We start from the raw sequence: 15357 nt of genomic DNA, 5'->3' as shown, positions 1-15357 counted from the left end.
AACTATGACATTCTTGAGGGTAGGGGCTGATCTTGATTATCAGGGTATCCCAAGTACCTGGTATACGATAGATGCTAAAGAAATTTCAGACAGATGAGCTCATTAAAGAGACAATTTTTGCTAATGAACTGGGAAGATCTACTGTAAAGATGGGAATGACCATGTAAACAGCATCAAAATGTGCCAGGGGCCGTGCTAAAGAACACCCTCTGGAACATGTTAGGCAAAAAGAGACTGAATCCAATTTGCGGTTCCACAGCTCAAATGCTTAGTCCTATAAACTGTGTAATCCCTTTAAAATTTTCTGACCTTATCTCCCAATCTTGCTATTTATGCAAAAATCCCCTTTCGGCTGACCACTGGCCACAAGCTTTAGCTTGGGTAGCTGAATGTTCTTATTTTTTAATTTTTTATCAGATATGCTAATCTCAGAGGTGATGCATTTCAGCTCTGGCTTCATTAAGATACTATCCCACTCCCATTCTGCAATTCACTGCTGAGTCAGCACCTTCATTACAATCTCTTTTCCAGGCTTTCTAATTTGGCCCTGAATTAGTGAATAAAAATTCACTCAGGGTAGAAACTTACCATAGGCGGCCTGGCTTCTGAATGGGCATTTTCTTAAACAGAATCTCGAAGTACGTTGTTGAACGTATGTGAACTATTGTGGGGTTCACAAACATTCCAGTGGAATTCTGAAAAGGGCCTCTAGGGTGTTGTAACTTATGCTGTTACCCGAAATGTTGACACTTCATCATGGAGGTGTCATCAGGCAAGTGTTGAATAGATAATTTTCTCCCCTCTTGGGTAATTGCCCAGAGTATATTATGTAGACTATTCCCAGTTTTCGTAAACTCAACAAAGTCTCATTTTTGCAGAATCTCTTCTTTTTCATCACATTCTCTCCGCCTTTTCCATTTGCTTTTGCTCTTATCCAGCTTTTTCCTCATGGTCTCATCTACCATGTTCGTTCTCTTTGCAAAACGTGTACGTGTGTGTGTGTAAGAAGTGCCTACGTGGGGAATTAAATCAGTATCTAGTGCTTACGGTCAACTCTCAGAATTTCACAGGTGATTACCCCCTTGATGAATTGTGTATGATATTTTTTCCTACAATTTTACTTTTCCCCATTTATCTGGATTATAACCAAATTGCCTCTTTCCCTCACTTGAACACATTTAGTGAGTGAAAAGTCCTTTGTAGATCCTCTGAGATATGTCATTTGCGGAATGTATTTTGTCTTGCAAACTCCTTAAAATATGTTGACAGTCAGTTGTTTAAATGCTTCTGTGAATATGCCATCACCTTGTAGTATCTGGAACCCCTTCTTTGCATATTAGGAATAAACAAGCGGTGGCTGTTCATACTTGAACTCTTGGTCCAAGTGTTCATAATGGATAGCAAGGAGGATCAAGTTCAGGCCATGGTGCAGCAGCCCAGAAGAGTTTGAAAATAGGTGGACAGATGAGAAATCTATGCAGTTTTGTGCATGGAGAACCATCAAGTGTTGGAATTTTAGAATCTTCTACATGATGAGTGACTCCCCAAATCAACCAACCCTCCTAATACTGAAAAATATTGGTGAGTTTGCAGCAGTCTCTATGGCAAACAGTGGGTACCCCAAAGCCCTTTCTGCCACCCTCCAAACTGCCTCATCGGCAGCAATGAGACCCCTGTGCACAGATTCTGCCTATTCCCACATCTGTCTGAAGGCCTGAAGTTAGGAAAAGGCTTCTTAGGATAACACTTTGATCTTAAGCTGTCTCAGGATGAATAATTATCGAAGTTGGCCAACTAGCTTCTGAATATAAAGTGCATGGAATGTAGCTGAGCAATAAGCTTACATAGTTTTAATTTATTCAAGGGCATCTGCTCTGTGCTAGGTACGTGGTTCTGCTCTGTAGATGCAAGCAGTAAAGAAGATGTGGCCTCTACCCTCAAATTGCCTGTGGTCTGTTACACAAAACAGATACCTGACCAGCATCCTTTAGTACAATTTAGTATTAAAGTAAAGCCTTCTTTATTCTGCAAACATTCATTAGGTGTTTTCTGCAAACATTTATTAGGTGTTTTCTAAGTGCCAGGCAGTGTTCTAGGCTGTGGGAATATGGTGATGCACTAAATGGAAAAGACCCTGCTCTCCTGTCTCCCAGGAAAAACAGACAACACACAAGTCATTAAGCTTAGGAGGCAAGTGGCTTTGATTTGCTCACTGCTATATTCCCAGCATCTAGGACAGTGCCTGGCACATAGTATATACTCAATAAATATTGGGAAACTTGAATAAACATAATTATGAGTAAAACAAAGGTTACAGTTGCTTCAAACAGAACTATTTACCCGGTGAAGGTGATCAGGGAAGACTGAAGAGGGGATAGTTCATTCTGTCTGCAGGGGCTGGAGAAAGAAAAGAGAGAGGGGAAGCAGCAATGGCAGATAGACGAGGAAAAAGTCCAAGCAGAGGCAGCTGTGAAAGACCATACCTCGCTCTAGACACTGAAATTCATTGTGACCAGAGCTCAGAGCCCAGAGAGGTGGGTTGGAACTTGATTTTGAAGGTCTTATTTCCCATGGACAAGGTTTTGCTGTTGAAAGGAGGTTGGGGACACCTAAAGGTTTTTAAGCAAGGTGGGTCTTGAACCCATCTGCATTTCAGGGTTCCTTCTTTCCTGAGCCACTTTCCACATCATAGTTGGTGGTGTTTTTCCCTTCTCTTACTGCATTTTGTCCCTCATCTGTCAGCCAATCACACAACCTATCCTTCTTTTGAGGCTTTTTCAGACCATCCCCTTACAATGAACAGAGTTTCATCATGCGTCCCTTTGTTGGACGATAACTAAACAACGTGCCATCTTGAGATCTCTAGCAAGGAAAAGCCACCCTTCTGGAGCAGCTAAAGGGGTGCATTGCATAGTGGGTGAAAGGCCTGCTGCACAATTAGTAACATAAAGAAATCCAGCAAAGTCCGGCTTCCCACATTAAAAACTAACAGCGTGCCGTGTACGCAAAGCCTGCCGTGCTCCTCCTCTGTGGGGCTTGTAATGGGACTAAGCACCCCTCCCCGGAGGGTGGGAAGGGAGCATTTCCATACAGAGGTGCCAGTTGAATCATCAAAGGGAAGTTCTGCCTATCAGATGGAGGGTAGAACTCTCAGGAAGAGGCTGGAGGTTTAATTGCCCATGTGTGAGGCCTGAAATCCCCTTACAGGGTTGTATACAGACCAGGGGAAGTACATCCGCCATGAAGCCTTATGAAGAGTAAACGTGCAGTAAATATCTTCTAAATGATAAATAAGATTGAGGATGTGAACTGGCCACCTCTGTCAGGTGCCTCAGCAGTAAGAATATTCTAAATATCACTTATGGAGGCTTTACGATTACACAGGCTTTTGCTAACGTTGCCTCTTTTGTCTTCAGCACTAACCAGCACAAGACAGAAATTTGCACCATGGTGGGGAGTCTTAGGAAGGTTAAAGGAACCACTGAAGGTCACATGGCTCGTTAGTGCTGTGCCTGGGACATGAATTCGGGTCTGCTGAATCAAAATGTAGGCTCTTCCTTGTCTGCTCTGAGAGTGTAACTCCCATACACTCTAATTCTCAAAGTGTAGTCTCAGACGATTGCTTCAAAGTCACCTGGTAGGAAGTAACATGCAAATTTGAGGCCCTCCCCCAATCAACCTCTCTGGAAATAGGGTCCCAGGAATCTTCATCTTTAACAACAACGCTTGAGAAAGTTCTTACCACAGAAAATTTTGAGAACCACTGCACCAAGAAACACCTAACATAGGCTGAGATATGAACTAGTGAAAATTCTAAAAGTCTAAATAGTTCCCAGGATAAATCTTAGAAGCAAAGGAGAATCTGTATAAAACTGCCATGTCTCACTTGGAATAGAGCTAAAGATCAATTTTGGGGTCATTGGTTAGAGGACAGGGTCCTCTGTTATGCAGGTTTGCCTGCAAATTTTCTGATTTGGAGGGCAATTGATTACTATTGGGAATGTAGAAAATTTTGTCTGTTGGTCGTAATAAACTTCTCAGATACAAAAGAAGATAGGCTTGATTTGTTGTGTTCAACAGCAAATGGTAACAATCACTACAGCTTGTTTAGAATTCTGTTCTTCTTAGCTGGGTAGCGTTTGCTGTAACCATAGGCCTTTTAATTTCAAAATTCGATGAATAAGTGTGTGCCTGTGAACAGACTTGGCATTGTTGGAGCAATTCACTTACTGAAGTCTCAGAATGTTCAAGCAGATGATGTAGAAAGCACATCTTCATCCTCCATTTTATGTTTATAGATTTTCCAGGGTTCCAAGCAAGCAGATAAAAGCTATACAGCTTTGTGTGTCTAGAGAGAGTCATAATTTAAATGTTGATTGCTGGTAAGCAGTATCTGGTTAATCTCTACTCCAGTCTAGGAAAGCTGAAATTCAGAAGACCCTGGTTTTTCTTTAGATACTGGTGAAAGATTATAATTGTGGTCAATAACTTCTGGTCTCAGTGGTTTAGCTACAATTATCTGTAGTAGTTGGAGGTTGCTTGGCCCACCATGAGGTTAAAAGTCTTTTGATAAAACCTTAGCTCATGAAGTCTAAATCTTCTTTTGACGTAAGAAATTCAAATACGCACATTTCCTTTCTATCTGAAAAGGAGCTTATTGGGACTGATAAACAGACAACTATTTTCTGATTTCTCAGTCATAGCCAAGGGTCCCTCTCAGTCCAAACCCCCTGTTAAAGAAGTTGGATGCCGTCTCTACCGTCTCTGAATTCTCAGAGTATATAATCTTTCCCTCATTTACAACACATCATTTATCTGTAATAGTGTTGTTACGGGAACACGTGCCCCTTCATCCACAGGGTCTCTAGTATTGTAGCAGTAAGCCCGTGTCATGTCCTCAAACGATTCATGTCTCCATGTATCTGTGCCTTTCCCACATTGAATCAGAGCTGGCATTGCATGACCAATAAAATATGCCAAATGTGGTGACGCGTGACGGCCATAGAAGGTATTGGAGCTTCTTCCTTGTTCTCTTGGATCATTCACTCTGGAGAACACCAGCTGCCATGTCATGATGACACTCAAACAACCCTTTGATGAACTGGGACCCCTGAATAAAAGCCAATAGTAAGCTGCCAGCCTTAAAATTGAATTACCTTGGAAGCAGATCTTCCAGACCCAGTCACCATCTGACTACAACTAAGTAGAGCCCAAGCTGGAATCATTCAACAAACCAGCTTTAATTTCCTTTTCCACAGAAACCAGGCAGCAATAGCTGCTTAATCACATAGCCCTGAACATCATCTGTTTAATAGATAGGATTTTATGGCTAATCCATGATGATAATTGCTCTAGGCCAATACATTTTGGGCTAATTTCTATCTCAACAATAGATAAATACAGAATTTCATGGCCAAAGACAAGAGCATGACGTGAAAGGTTCAGATTACTGGATGCATGCCAAACCCTGACGATCATGAATCTATTATCTCATTCTGTTGTTTTTGTGAAGAGAGAAGTTAGATTTTAACTAGGTTTTACAGGAATAGATTATGGTGGTGAGGCGGAAAAAAGCAACTTAGATTTGCGGTAGATTCTCAAAAGATTGAAGGCTGGTTGCCTTCAGTGGTTGGTCAGAAGGTTTGCTGTCCTGGTAATGATACAGTATGTTAGTTGAAAAAAAGGTAAATTTTGAAGGTTAAGAAAGACATTTTAGGAATCCCTTGCAGAATAATGGAGTAAGGACCTCCAAAAATCTTCCTCCCCACAAAAGAAGTGCTTACTCTAGAAATGCAGCTGAATATCAGTAAGAAAAGCAAGCTTTGTGACAACTAGGGATAGAAAGCAGCTTCCTAAACCTAATAAAGTATGTCTACAAACCCCCTTACAAGTAACAGCACACTTAATGGTCAAAGACTGAATGCTTTCTCCTCTAAGATCAGGAACAAGAGAAGGATGTCTGTTCTCCCCACTTCTATACTGTTTAGGAGGCTCTAGCCATGGAAATTAGGCATGAAAATGAAATAACAGGCATACAGATTGGAAAGGAAGAAGCAAAATTATTTCCATTTGCAGATGGTATGATTTTGGTATAGAAAATCCTAGGGAATCCACTAAAAACTTATTAGAACTGAGTTTGGCAAAGTTCCAGGATACAAGATCAATACAAAAAAAATTGTATTTCTATGTAGTAGTAATGAAGAGTCCCAAGGTGAGGTTAAGAAAGAAATTCCATTTACACTAGCAACAAAAAGAATAAAATACTTAGGAATAAATTTAACAAAAGAAGTACAAGACTTGTACACTGAAAATTACAAAACATCATTGAAAGAAATTATATACCTAAGTTAATTTAAAAGCATTATATGTCCATGATTGAAAGAGTTAATTTTGTTAGGATGAAAAAACTGTCCAAATTTATTTACAGATTTAATGTAATTTCTGTCAAAATTCCAAGCTACATTTTTTGCATTTTGACACGTTGATTCTAAAATTCACATGGAAATACAAGTGACCCAGAATAGCAAAAACAAAACAGCGTGTTTCTGGAATTACTATATAATTTCCATCCTTATGCCATATATATTATATATACCCTTATGATGTAAGATAACTTACATTTTGGTCAGTTGATTTTAACAAGGGAGCCAACTCAGTTCAGTGGGGAAAAGATTGTCTATTCAACAACTAGATAGTTTCATGCAAAAAAAGTGAAGTTGGATCTCTACCTCATACCATCTAGAAAATTCCTCATAATGGATTATAGAACTAAATGTAAGAGCTAAAACTACAAAACTTTAGAAGAAAATGAGAGTAAATCTTAGTGACTTTGTATTAGGCAATATTTTCTTAGGTGTGACATGAAAAACAAGCAACAAAAGAAAAAAGATAAATTGAACTTTATTATTATTATCATTAAAGTTTTGTGTTTAATGGACAGCATCAAGAAGTGAAAATACAACTCCAGAATGGAGTTGAAAATAATTTAATAATTTAAAATTTATTTGAAAATAATTTCAAATCACATACCTGATAAGTGTCTAGTATCTAGAATATATAAAGTATTCATAATTCAGTAATGAAAACAATAAAAAGGCAATTCAATTAAAAATGGGCAAAAGATTTGAATAGACATTTCTCCAAAGTAGATTTATCAATACAAATGGCCAATAAGCCCTTGAAAAGATGCTCAAAATCATTGGTCGTTCGGAAAATAGGAATAAAATTTACCACTTCACACCCACCAAGATGGCTAATGTAAAAAGAAAGACAATAACAAGGATTGGAAAGGATATCGAGAAACTGGAACCCTCATACACCCATACATTACTGATTAGATTGTAAAATGGTGCAGATGCTCTAGAAAGTAGGTGGTGAATTCCTTGAAATGTTAAACATAGAGTTATCATATGACTCAGCAGTTCCACTCCTCGGTGTATACCCCAAAGAACTGAAAACATACGTCCACCCAAAAATCCTATACACAGATGTTTATAGCAGCATTATTCATAATAGTCCAAAATTGGAGACAACCCAAATGTCCATCAACTATTGAATGGATAAAGGAAATGTGGTTTATCCTAGAAGAGTATATTATTTGACCATAGGGAGGTATAAAGTGCAGCTACATGCTATAACATGCATAAACCTTGAAAACGTTAAGTGAACATAGCCAGTCAAAACTGCTATATAATTTATGATCCTCTTTATATGAAATGTCTAGAATAGGCAAATCCATAGAGATAGAAAGTAGATTAGTGGTTCTCAGTGCTGGAGGTGGGGAGGAATAGGGAGTGACTGGTTGGTACACTAATTGATATGGGGTCTTTTTGAGGTGATGAAATGTTCTATCTCTAGATAGCAGTGATGATTGCAAGACTGTGACTATGCTAAAAACTACTGAATTTTATACTTTAGGGTGAATTTTAGGATTTTTGAATTGAATCTCAATAAAGCTGTTATTAAAAAAAAAGAAAAACTGTTCAAACTCTTAACTAATATGTCATTATACTCTAGTAATTTGGGTTAAGTGTACCAATTTGAATTCAGCAAGCTACAAAATCATTGCCCTGATGCGTACATTGAGGAAAACTTAATGTTTTACTGAACATTCTTGGGAGAGATTTATAACTGTCCTATCAACTGGGGCAACACAGTATCAGGGTGGACCACCATTGTGGACCAAGAATAAGGAGAACCCAACTAGAATCCTGGTTCAAGTTCTGACACCAAGTACAGGTGTGCTATTTGACACGTCATTTCATAATTCTGGAGTAAAATGGGGGGTCATATTAGACAAATGGTAGAACAATCTACTCCAGGTTATCATCTTCAGAAGCTGAAGAAGGCAGCATTCTGTGGGAAAAGTGTGAGAGGACAAGAGAGCAGAGGGACCCTTCCAGAGCACATCTGATATATCTGTTTTATGTGTTTTATATATTGTACAATGTTTTGATTGGCTAAAAAGAAAAGTTGAAACGTCCCAGACTAGATAACTTCTGACAGATTTTTCAGCTGTATCACCCTAAGGTCTGTATATAAGGTCTTTATATTTAAATACATATCTCTGTGTCTTAGATATTTTCTTTGAGATCCCTATATTCCTCCCCAACAAAATCGCATGGTCCCTAAAAGGTAAACTTTAAACCATCTGAAGTACCACAAACTTTGAGTGCATATAATATTAATTAGTGTGTCTGTTTCTCTGTTACTAACATTTCATTTGATGCAATGTCAAAGTCGTGAATCACACACATCATTCCAAAGCCATTTTGCAAATATGTGAGTGGCAGTTCACACCTAGAAATATATGCGTTTTCTGACAAGTGGGAGATGTAATTCTTCTAATAAATACAACCGAACATGTATTCATTTCTATAGTACACTTAATAGCCTCTTCACTTTCCTGTGTAGGTTGATTTTTGAATATCCCAGTACTCTTGATAAAGGTACATGTTTTGAGGAAATCCTCCAAGCTTAATAGCAGTGTTCTGTGTCCATTGCTTTGGTTTTATTTTTATTTTTTTCAGAGGAGAAATTAGAATCTGTAGTCACAGAATGTGGCCTAATATCCACATGATGCTTTTTCATACTGAGCTTAGGGACTACAGCTTTTAAGCCAACCCACCTCCTAAGATTTTCTTAAAGGCAGTGGAATATCCTCATGTTGTAAAAGAGCATTTAATCATTTTGAGATGTCAAACTTGAAACAAAGAGAACCGGAGAAATAGTATATTGTGAGGTTCCTTGTTTTATCTTTTTCTAGATTTTAAATATATGGGGGTTCATATATTTATCCAGAGAGTGTATTTTGAAAACCTCAAACACTTAATAAACTTGCAGGATTCAAGATTCATTTTCCTATGAGAGTACATGTAAAGGATGGGGGATGTGAATCTTCAAATAATTGCTTTCACCCTGCTTTTTGTCTTGTCAGCACTGATTTCTTTCTTAGGACTCTTTTCCTAAATTAGCACTGTGGTTGGTCATACTGGTTGTTTGCCTTTCCTCATGGAATTTTGAAGTGACTCTCTTCATTTCCAGAGTCATTGATTCATGGAAGCTTTCTTTTCTTTTCTTTTTTTAAACAGTATGACAACCATTACTGAAAGAATGTTTAGGTAACAAGTTATAGGATTTAAAATTTTCAAAACATCGTATCTCCAGTTTTCAACATAAATATTTCTTGGTGTGAATCTGTCACTGAACTTATATACAAAGGGATTTTTTTAACTGTTTCTTTTTACCTTTTTAATTTTATTTTTTTAACATCTTTATTGGAGTATAATTGCTTTCCATTGTTGTGTCGGTTGCTGCTGTATAAGAAAGTGAATCAGCTAAACGTATACATATATCCCCATATCCCCTCCCTCTTATGTCTCCCTACCACCGTCCTTATCCCACCCCTCTAGGTGATCACAAAGCACCGAGCTGATCTCCCTGTGCTGTGTGGCAGCTTCCCACTAGCTATCTCTTTTACATTTGGTAGTGTATATATGTCCATGCCACTATCTCACTTCGTCTCAACTTACCCTTCCTCCTCCCCATGTCCTCAAGTCCATTCTCTACATCTGCATCTTTATTCCTGTCCTGCCCCTGGGTTCTTCAGAACATTTTTTTTTTTAGATTCCATATATATGCATTAGTTTTTCTCTGTCTGACTTAATTCACTCTGTATGACAGACCCTAGGTCCGTCCACCTCACAACAGATAACTCAATTTCGTTTCTTTTCATGGCTGAGTAATATTCCATTGTATATATGTGTCACATCTTCTTTATACATTCATCTGTTGATGGACACTTAGGTTGCTTCCATTTCTTGGCTATTGTAAATAGTGCTGCAATGAACATTGTGGTACATGACTCTTGTTGAATTATGGTTTTCTCAGGGTATTTGCCTAGTAGTGGGATTGCTGGGTCAGATGGTAGCTCTATTTTTAGTTTTTTAAAGAACTTCCATGATGTTCTCCATAGAGGCTGTATCAATGTACATTCCTACCAACAGTACAAGACGGTTCCCTTTTCTCCACACCCTCTCCAGCATTTATTGTTTGTAGATTTTTTGATGATAGCCATTCTGGCCATTGTGAGGTGATAGCTCATTGTAGTTTTGATTTGCATTTCTCTAATGATTAGTGACGTTGAGCATCCTTTCATGTGTTTGTTGGCAATCTGTATACCTTCTTTGGAGAAATATCTATTTAGGTCTTCTGCCCATTTTTGGATTGGGTTGTTTGTTTTTTTCATATTGAACTGCACGAGCTGCTTGCATATTTTGGAGATTAATCCTTTGTCAGTTGCTTTGTTTACAAATACTTTCTCCCATTCTGAGGGTTGTATTTTCGTCTGGTTTATGGTTTCCTTTGCTATGCAAAAGCTTTGAAGTTTCATTAGGTCCCATTTGTTTATTTCTGTTTTTATTTCCATTTCTCTAGGAGGTGGGTCAAAAAGGATCTTGCTGTGATTTATGTCATAGAGTGTTCTGCCTATGTTTTCCTCTAAGAGTTTTATAGTGTCTGGCCTTACATTTAGATCTTTAACCCAGTTTGAGTTTATTTTTGTGTATGGAGTTAGGGAGTGTTCTAATTTCATTCTTTTACATGTAGCTGTCCAGTTTATGCGCGTGGGTTTATGTCTGGGCTTTCTATCCTGTTCCATTGATCTATATTTCTGTTTTTGTGCCAGTGCCATACTGTCTTGATTACTGTAGCTTTGTAGTGTAGTCTGAAGTCCGGGAGCCTGATTCCTCCAGCTCTGTTTTTCTTTCTCAAGATTGCTTTGGCTATTGGGGTTTTTTTGGGTTTCCATAAAAATTGTGAATTTTTTTGTTCTAGTTCTGTGAAAAATGCCAGTGGTAATTTGATAGGGATTGCATTGAATCTGTAGATTGCTTTGGGTAGTATAGTCATTTTGACAATGTTGACCCAATCCAAGAACATGGTATGTCTCTCCATCTGTTTGTATCATCTTTAATTTCTTCCATCAGTGTCATAGTTTTCTGCATACAGGTCTTTGGTCTCCTTAGGTAGGTTTATTCCTAGGTATTTTATTCTTTTTGTTGCAGTGGTAAATAGTAGTGTTTCTTTCAGATTTCCCATTCATATTTTTCATCATTAGCCTATAGGAATGCAAGAGATTTCCGTGCATTAATTTTGTATCCTGCTACTTTACCAGTTCCATTGATTAGCTCTAGTAGTTTCCTGGTAGTATCTTTAGGAGTCTCTATGTATAGTATCATGTCATCTGCAAACAGTGACAGTTTTACTTCTTCTTTTCCGATTTGAATTCCTTTTATTTCTCTTTCGTCTCTGATTGCCATGGCTAAAAATTCCAAAACTATGTTGAATAATAATGGTGAGAGTGGGTAACCTTGTCTTTCCTGATCTTAGTGGAAATGGTTTTCAGGTTTTCACCATTGAGAACAATGTTGGCTGTGGGTTTGTCATATATGACCTTTATTATGTTGAGGTAACTTCCCTCTATGGCCTACTTTCTGGAGAGTTTTAATCATAAATGGGTGTTGAATTTTGTCAAAAGGTTTTTCTGCATCTACTGAGATAATCTATGGTTTGTATCCCTCAATTTATTAATATGGTGTATCACATTGATTGATTTGCGTATATTGAAGATCCTTGCATTCCTGGGATAAGGCCACTTGATCATGGTGTATGATCCTTTTAATGTGCTGCTGGATTCTGTTTGCTAGTATTTTGTTGAGGATTTTTTCATCTATGTTCATCAGTGATATTGACCTGCAGTTTTCTTTTTTGTGACATCATTGTCCTGGTTTGGGTATCAGAGTGATGGTGGCCTCGTAGAATGACTTTGGGAGTGTTCCTCCCCCTGTTATATTTTGCAAGAGTTTGAGAAGGGTAGGTGTTAGCTCTTCTCTACACGTTTGTTACAAGTCGCCTGTGAAGCCATGTGGTCCTGGGCTTTTGTTGGAAGATTTTTAATCACAGTTTCAATTTCACTGCTTGTGATTTGTCTGTTTATGTTTTCTATATCTTCCTGGTTCAGTCTTGGAAGGTTGTGTTTTTCTAAGAATTTGTCCATTTCTTCCAGGTTGTCCATTTTATGGGCATATAGTTGCTTGTAGCAATCTCTCATGATCCTTGCTATTTCTGCAGTGTCAGTTGTTACTTCTCCTTTTTCATTTCTAATTCTGTTGATATGAGTCTTCTCCCTTTTTTTCTTGATGAGTCTGGCTAATGGTTTATCAGTTTTGTTTATCTTCTTAAAGAACCAGGTTTTAGTTTTATTGATCTTTGCTACTGTTTCCTTCACTTCTTTTTCATTTATTTCTGATCTGATGTTTATGATTTCTTTCCTTCTGCTAGCTTTGGGGTTTTTTTTTTTTGTTTTGTTTTTCTTTCTCTGATTGCTTTAGGTGTAAGGTTAGGTTGTTTATTTGAGATTTTTCTTGTTTCTTGAGGTAGGGTTCTACTGCTGTAAACTTCCCTCTTAGAGCTGCTTTTGCTGCATTCCATAGGTTTTGGGTCATCGTGTTTTCATTGTCATTTGTTTCTAGGTATTTTTTGATTTCTTCAGCGATCTCTTGGTTATTTAGTTGTGTACTGTTTGGCCTCCATATGTTTGTACTTTTTACACATTTTTTCCTGTAATTGATATCTAGTCTCATACTTGATACGATTTCAATTTTCTTAAATTTACCAAGGATTGATTTGTGACCCAAGATGATCTATCCTGGAGAATGTTCCATGTGCACGTGAGAAGAAAGTGTATTCTGTTGTTTTTGGATGGAATGTCCTATAAATATCAATGAAGTCCATCTTGTTTAATGTGTCATTTAAACCTTGTGTTTCCTTATTTATTTTCATTTTGGTTGATATGTCCATTGGTGAAAGTGGGGTGTTAGTCTCCTACTATATTTGTGTTACTGTTGATTTCCTCTTTTATGGCTGTTAGCATTCACCTTATGTATTGAGGTGCTTCTATTTTGGGTGCATAAATGTTTACAATTGTTATATCTTCTTCTTGGATTGATCCCTTGATCATTGTGTAGTGTCCTTCTGTGTCTCTCATAATAGTCTTTATTTTATTTTATTATTTTTTTTAACATCTTTATTGGGGTATAATTGCTTTATGATTAAAGTCTGTTTTGCCTGATATGAGAATTGCTACTCCAGCTTTCTTTTGATTTCCATTTGCATGGAATATTTTTTTCCATCCCCTCACTTTCAGTCTGTATGTGTCCTAGGTCTGAAGTGGGTCTCTTGTAGACAGGATATATACGGGTCTTGTTTTTGTATCCATTCAGCCAGTCTGTGTCTTTTGGTTGGAGCATTTAATCCATTTACATTTAAGGTAATTATTGATATGTATGTTCCTATGACTATTTTCTTAATTGTTTTGGGTTTGTTATTGTAGGTCTTTTCCTCCTCTTGTGTTTCTTGCCTAGAGAAGTTCCTTTAGCATTTGTTGTAAAGCTTGTTCGTTGCTGCTGAATTCTCTTAACTTTTGCTTGTCTGTAAAGATTTTAATTTCTCCTTTGAATCTGAATGAGAATCTTGCTGGATAGAGTAATCTTGGTTGTAGGTTTTTCCCTTTCATAACTTTAAATATGTTCTGGCACTCCCTTCTGGCTTGCAGAGTTTCTGCTGAAACATCAGCTGTTAACCTTATAGGGATTCCCTTGTATGTTATTTGTTGCTTTTCCCTTGCTGCTTTTTTTTTTTTTTTTTTGACTCCGGATGGCAGGCTCAGCAGCCATGGTTCACGGGCCTAACCGCTCCACTGCATGTGGGATCTTCCTGGACCGGGGCACGAACCCGTGTCCCCTGCATCAGCACATGGACTCTCAACCACTGAGCCACCAGGGAAGCCCTCCCTTGCTGCTTTTAATATTTTTTCTTTGTATTTAATTTTTGATAGTTTGATTAATATGTGTCTTGGCGTGTTTCTCCTTGGATTTATCCTGTATGGGACTCTCTGTGCTTCCTGGACTTGATTAACTACTTCCTTTCCTATATTAGGGAAGTTTTTAACTATAATCTCTTCAAGCATTTTCTCAGTCCCCTTCTTTTTCTCTTCTTCTTTTGGGATTCCTCTAATTCATATGTTGGTGAGGTTAATGTTGTCCCAGAGATCTCTGAGACTGTCCTCAGTTCTTTTCATTCTTTTTTCTTTATTCTGCTCTGCAGTAGTTATTTCCACTATTTTATCTTCCAGGTCACTTATCCATTCTTCTACCTCAGTTATTCTGCTATTGATTCCTTCTAGAGAACTTTTAATTTCATTTATTGTGTTGTTCATCACTGTTTGTTTGCTCTTTATTTCTTCTAGGTCCTTGTTAAATGTTTCTTGTATTTTCTCCATTCTATTTCCAAGATTTTGGATCATCTTTACTATCATTACTCTGAATTCTTTTTCAGGTAGACTGCCTATTTCCTCTTCATTTGTTTGGTCTGGTGGGTTTTTACCTTGCTCCTTCATCTGCTGCGTATTTCCCTATGTTCTCCTTTTGCTTAACATACTGTGTTTGGGGGCTCCCTTTCACAGGCTGCATGTTTGTAGTCCCCGTTGTTTTTGGTGCCTGCCCCCAGTGGGTAAGTTTGGTTCATTGGGTTGTGTAGGCTTCCTGGTGGAGGGGACTGGTGCCTGTGTTCTGGTGGATGAGGCTGGATCTTGTCTTTCTGGTGGGAAGGACCATGTCCAGTGATGTGTTTTGGGGTGTCCGTAAACTTATTATGATCTTAGGCAGCGTCTCTGCTAATGGGTGGGTTGTGTTCCTGTCTTGTTAGTTCTTTGCATGGGGTGTCCAGCACTGGAGTTTGCTGGTCATTGAGTGGAGCTGGGTTTTAGCACTGAGACGGAGATCTCTGGGAGGGCTCTCA

At 38.1% G+C, this 15357-nt stretch overlaps 1 protein-coding gene across 2 annotated transcripts in view; it reads left to right on the top strand.

The window, feature by feature from the left end:
- Positions 1–15357, top strand: part of TAFA1 (TAFA chemokine like family member 1) — a 498250-nt gene that overhangs the window by 162514 nt on the left and 320379 nt on the right. The gene's annotated exons all lie outside the window — the stretch shown is intronic.

This window comes from Phocoena sinus, chromosome 11 (genome assembly GCF_008692025.1).
Source record: "Phocoena sinus isolate mPhoSin1 chromosome 11, mPhoSin1.pri, whole genome shotgun sequence".
In the NCBI taxonomy this organism is placed as follows: Eukaryota; Metazoa; Chordata; class Mammalia; order Artiodactyla; family Phocoenidae; genus Phocoena; species Phocoena sinus.
Note: the sequence above shows the minus strand (reverse complement) of the source record. Positions and strands in the feature narration are given on the sequence as shown.